This window comes from Octopus sinensis, linkage group LG3 (assembly GCF_006345805.1).
Source record: "Octopus sinensis linkage group LG3, ASM634580v1, whole genome shotgun sequence".
Lineage (NCBI taxonomy): Eukaryota > Metazoa > Mollusca > Cephalopoda > Octopoda > Octopodidae > Octopus > Octopus sinensis.
In genome coordinates this window covers 43467611-43473610 of record NC_042999.1, presented here as the reverse complement: position 1 = coordinate 43473610, position 6000 = coordinate 43467611, and the positions used below count along the sequence as shown (strand labels likewise).

The 6000-nt window shown below is 36.7% G+C and overlaps 1 protein-coding gene across 2 annotated transcripts in view; it reads left to right on the top strand.

Annotated features, from left to right (window-relative positions):
- Nucleotides 1–733: 733 nt before the first annotated feature.
- The window catches only part of LOC115209221 (forkhead box protein N3), a 418284-nt gene continuing 413017 nt past the window's right edge, over nt 734–6000 (top strand). Inside the window, exon 1 of one of the 2 annotated variants that reach the window (XM_036500948.1) lies at nt 734–894. The gene's annotated coding sequence lies outside the window, so the exon portion shown is untranslated. The remainder of the gene's footprint in view (nt 895–6000) is intronic. The other variant, XM_029777488.2, reaches the window with a different exon arrangement.

Below are 6000 nucleotides of genomic sequence, written 5' to 3'. Positions count from 1 at the left end.
AGAATAAATATATGTCCACAAATAAGATAGAATACTCACGCCTGTTTCTCTATCAACTGAACTATGCAGGAGAGAATGGGCGAGTGACATGAAGTAAATTTCGTTTTTCAAAAACTTAATAAATATTAGAGAAAACTTTTACCTGAAGCAAGTAAACAGTATTTTAATTTTCGAGTTCAAGTCACATAATAAGAACGTTTAGATGGAATGTTGTGGCGGTTTTGATTTGGCTAAAAGAGTTATTTTGCTCCGAAATAAGACAGTAAGAGATATATAAATAAATTAGCTCTCATCTTTACAATTTTATTAAATTTAAATTTAAAAGTAGCTTGTTGAATTAAAACACTAACACTTCTTCGAAAATGTTTGTTTGAACTGCATATAATTTTTATAATTCGTAATATTATCGAATATATCCATATTATCAAATGGTTTTCAATATAATTAAATATTTAAAAAAAAATTATTATTTTGCAAAATAATTAACCACTATGTTTATCTAGATTATCATGCTGTAGAACGAAAAATTAGGTATAAATAATTTAAATAACACCATATAATATCTATGTGCATTTTGTCATTTTATTTTGAGAAAGAAGTTGAAAAGTTGAATGCAATTATAGAGAAAGTGAGAGAGAGAGAGAGGAAAAAAAGAACAAAACTACAACAGATGATGTTGTGGAACATTGTTGCTCATTTGGAGAGAAGGGAGTTAAGGCAGTGCGTGTTTCGTATCTAATGAAAGGGCGTAATCACGTGGTCTCGTTGCAAACTTCCGGTGAAATCGAATGGTGAATGTAAGTGCGGCACGGCGAGGTGGAGGAGATTCGGACCATTCCGAGAGAATATTAGGTCAAGAAAAACATTCTCATTTTTGTAAATAAGGAAAGCTAGGTAAGTTCATCTGTTAGTTATGGCCTTTCTTTAAAGATTCCGTACAAATTTCTGTTCGCTGTTATTACATGGTGGCTGCTGTTTTGGACTGGAGTTGTCTTTATAAGTATTGTGGAGGTCGACTACTGTCCAAGGTGCGCTCAGTCTGACTTTGAAATTAAATGTCTACAGCCTAAGTTCCCGCGAAAATATTATTAGGCCGACTTTGGTTATCTCATTGTTTTTTCGTTCGTTTATTATTTCCCGTCTTCTTAAAACATTTTTAAAATGGCTTTTGTATTAAACAGAACGTGTATCTAATTACATTGTTTTACATGAAACAACCCTGTTGTGAACTTTTTATCTCGGTCGGTTTATTTTAAGTTAGAACGACTGATAAATATCTCCCTATCCCAAATATATATATATATGGTCGATGTCGTCTTCATTATATTTATTCGTTCCACTTCTCATACACACACACGTACAATCATTCGCAGCTTTTTGCCCCCTCCTTATAAACAAGCCGTCTGTATTTTTGTGTGTCACTGTGTCCTCCCGACTCTTCGAGACTGCCATGTCGGTGTCGTTGAAGCTGTCTTTGATTTTTAAGCAATTTCTTTCTCTCATTCCCTCTACATTTTCTTTTTTTTTTCTACGAAAACACAGCATTTATTGTCATAAAATAAATTTTTCTAGCTAGTCTAATAATTAAATCGAAATGTGAAGAGAAAAATATTGTTTAGAATTTCGTCGAATTGTTGTTTATGACCTGATTGTTGTACAATAACAAATTCGCACAAAATCACTAGCGCATCTATGTATGTATATGTGTATATACGCACACAAACCCGTCCTTGTTCGTCTTATTTATTCATTTTATTAGTAAACACGTTCCTATTTGCGATGAGTAGATTGTTCCAAATGCATTTAATCGTACCTTGAAAATAAGCTGTAATCGCAGAGCAAGGGTTGTGGTGTGTGCCTTACTGATGTAGTTCAATGATGGTGTGGGGGGTTAATTTATCTGCTGATTTCGGCATCAGTCTTGGCCTTTCCTATTCTGCCGATCATATGTATGCACGTGGCAGTTGATGTAGTGGGGAGCAGGAGTAAAACCTCCCTCTACTCTCGGACAGAACAAAAAGCTGTTATAAAAAAGCTAAATGACACATTTTATTTTTCCTTTTCACGTTTTTCCTGTCTCTGTCTATCTCGTGTTTATGTAACTGAACTGTTTGTTTATACTCAAGGAAAAAAAAATCACCCTTCGATTTATTTCTCTTACAACATTGGTTGTAATCAGTCGAGTGAGATACAAAATTCTAGTGACATAATATTGTCCGATGACGAAACCATTTATCCCTTCTTTAAAAAAATAACATCGTACGTGTAATGTTTGCGTGAAGGGGGAGACGTTTTGGATCGTGTTTTGCTAAGGTCTCATATCAGAACTATTCGCAACAACAACCGTCGTTCTTTTCGTTTTGTTTTGTTGTTCTCACAAAATTAAATCTCGTGTTTATTATTCAAGGTCTAAATAAATCGTTAAAATGTTGGAGCAGGCTATGAAATTATTGAATATTGTAAATCGAAGAAAAATTCAAAGAATAACAAAAACAAAGAGTTAAACTTGGATATCCGAATTATTTTCATCTTCAGCTAATTTTCTAACGTAGTACACGATAGTAAATATAATAACGGTAATCATAACAATACTTTATGTACCTAATAGTCCCGAACTTCTTTATTTTATTTTCCTCATTTGGTATCTGGCTTATTTATTGTTGAACATGTGAAAAACATTTGTGACGTTAATCACTTTATAAATATAAATAATATGACACGATACCGCTTCGTCACATCATTTTATTTTAGGTACACACACAATTTTATATACTTATATATAACTATATACACAAATAAATACTCTTTGCAAAGTGGTCGATACACGCTTTTAGTGAAAAGTAAATATGCGCTATGGCCTTAGTGGTTCACATCGTTATTTAGACAGATATATATATATATATATACACACGCACTGTTATACGCACATCCGTGTTGACATTAAGATAAAAATAAATTATATGAGGATCAGACCTCTTGACTTTTGGAGGTCCTACCAGACTAACCTGAAGTGCAGGCGATGTTCTGTCTAAACCTTTGTAAATTGACGCCTATAGAGGAATTTGGACAGTATTTCTGGTTCTGAGGTAAAATAATTGGGATTATACTAAAAATTTCACTGGTTAGGGCGAGGCAGTGGGAATCGTGACAGATAAGTGCCGCGAGTAAGCCCGTAAAATATAGGTACAAGCTGGTTCAGGACAAAAACGACTGCATGTAGTCACGGCAGAAGATAAATAAAGAAGAAACTGACTATAGAGTATTAGACTCTATTACGGGTTATACATAAGTTTTATAGATGGAAAGCACTGGACCGGGATGAAATTTTTATTCTAATTTTTAAAAGGAACCTCAGCATTTGAGATGCAGTTTTTGCAATATTTGTAGTTACGAGAGATTTGCAGAAATTGTAAGGCCTAGTAATTGTATTAACTTTAAGGACTTTAGCTGAGTGCTGTAATGCATGGGATGGGTGTTGTGTAGACCCTGATGTACCCGAGTTGATAGATGTGGTTTGGGGGTGAGTACTGTCAGATCTGATTGGGAATTTCCAATCTTATTGAAAGGGAAGCTGGTGTTGATACTCCCGATATAACTGATGGCTTTGCTGTTGTTAAGGGCAGTAATTTTGCTACTGTTGAAGTTTAGAACGTTCAGGTTCCATTGTTGTGTGATTATCATCGATTTAACGTCCATGTTTTCCATGGGTTGGACGGAGCTTATTAAGGCAGATTTTCTATGGCCGGGTGCCCATCATTGTTTCCAAGCAAGGTAATATTTACCCATGGCCACTTAGATTTTTTGCAGAATTTTGGAAGTGCATGAAAAAATGGGAGGATTCTACAAAGGCAGTAGAGATTTTCTTGATAGGGATCAAAAAAAAAAAAATGCCACTTTAGAGATGAGAACTTGGAGTTAATATTGCATAGGAATTAAGAGTGGAACCTAATTTCGTAGTTGTGTTGCTTAGACCCAAGTCAGCTTTGATTGAACTATAATCAAAGGTGTTTTATAGATATGACCATCACATATTTTCCAAGCATAAAATACCTCTTCATACTTTATCTTGTTTAATTTTCCTAATGATGGTTGTGTGTAGTTTTAGAGAAATTTGGCTGCTCTTTTAAGCAGATTAGGTAACAATGTTTTGAGGCCCTCTTATTGTGTTAGTGTATAATGTTTGGCTGTTGTCATAAGAACTTCTGGTCACTATGTGATCTTACAGCCCATTGTTCATCAGTCTATTTAAATAAGGCCTCTTCATTATGCTAACTTTTCCTGTCATAGCAGTGATAATACTGTCAGCCAACATGGGAACCTCTTCATGGTAGGCTTCACCTGTTAGAAATAATAGTGAAATCTTCAAATCACATTGAATGTCTTAGGGTAAAATGGAAGAGTACATTGGTCTGTGTAATCCTAGATACATTAAGATCATTTCGAAATTGAACCAATCCTATGACTGGCACCCGGCAGATGCCAGGACCCCTGGACTGGTGGTACGTAAAAAGCACTATCTGAATTGTGGCCGATGCCAGCGCTGCCTCGACTGGCTTCCGTGTCGGTGGCACGTAAAATGCACCAATCCGACTGTGGCCGTTGCCAGCCTCGCCTGGCACCTGTGTGGGTGGCACGTAAAAAGCACCCACTACACTCACGGAGTGGTTGGCGTTAGGAAGGGCAGCCTTCTGGCTTCCCAGATCCCCGGTCGAACCATCCAACCCATGCTAGCATGGAGAACGGACGTTAAACGATGATGATGATCATCATTACACACCTGTTGTTTTTTTTTTTCTGGTAGCATGGGTTAAATGGGCCTTGTGTAATCTCATGGCCTTTGGTCATCTGATGTACCGGGACTATGTGTATTTTATCTTGAGATTAGCACTAGTGGGACTATATGACAATATGGACTAGATACATTTTATCATGACAGTGATACTGTAGAAATTATCTGCAGAATTATGCTTGCTTTGCTGTGGCCTGCAGAGACTGCTCTTCTGCTGGTTACTTTTTTGGGGTTGTAGAGAGGAGACAGGTTTTTATAGCTGGATGCACTTCTTTTCACCAACATTTTTACAGCATAGTAAGGAGGAAGGAGTCACCCCCTCGGTCATAAAAGACCATGGGCTTGCACCTAAAAAGTTATCCTTCAAGGCACAACTCACAGACATACACACACACATATATATATATATATACACATGTATACGACGGGCTTCTTTCAGTTTCCGTCTACCAAATCCACTCACAAGGTTTTGGTTGGCCCGAGGCTATAGTAGAAGACACTTGCCCAAGATGCCACGCAGTGGGACTGAACCTGGAACCATGTGGTTGGTAAGCAAGCTACTTACCACACAGCCACTCCTGCGCAAAATAAAAAAAAAAAACCCTGTGGGTCAGTTAAGTTCTTAACAGTGACCCTCTTGGTTTAAGGTTGGGAATGTTATTCTTGGGATTAGGAATTAACTCTGGACTCATATTATTTGCAAGTTAATTGATTTATTTAGCATTTCCTTCTCATTGGTTTTTTTTCCTGTTGTGCTAGGATTTTGAAATAATCCTGTTCTAATCATTGTTGTTTACGCTCCGAATTAGCACTCATTTAATATACCTATGATCAAAGGCATTAAAAGCCATGATTTCTCCATCTTGATTTCAGACACAGTGTATCTAGAGTGGTGTTTGAGGAAAACTCGGCTGCTATTTCTAGCAGATCTGGTTTCTGCATAGTGATTTCCTAATTGGCTAACATTTTCACAAGTAAATTGTTGCATCATTAGCAATTAATTATGCCAGTCTCTTGTGATATTATAATGTTGTAATAGAAGAAACATTGGGAGAATTTTTGTTACTATCTTCGGAACTGTCATGTTGGCTACCATTTATTTCTATATTTATCTTGCTACATAGGTGCAGGTGCAGCTGTGCAGTTCAGCAGTTTGCTGCTCAATCGCATGGTTTTGGGGTTCAGTCTCGGTGCATGGAGCCCTGGGCAAG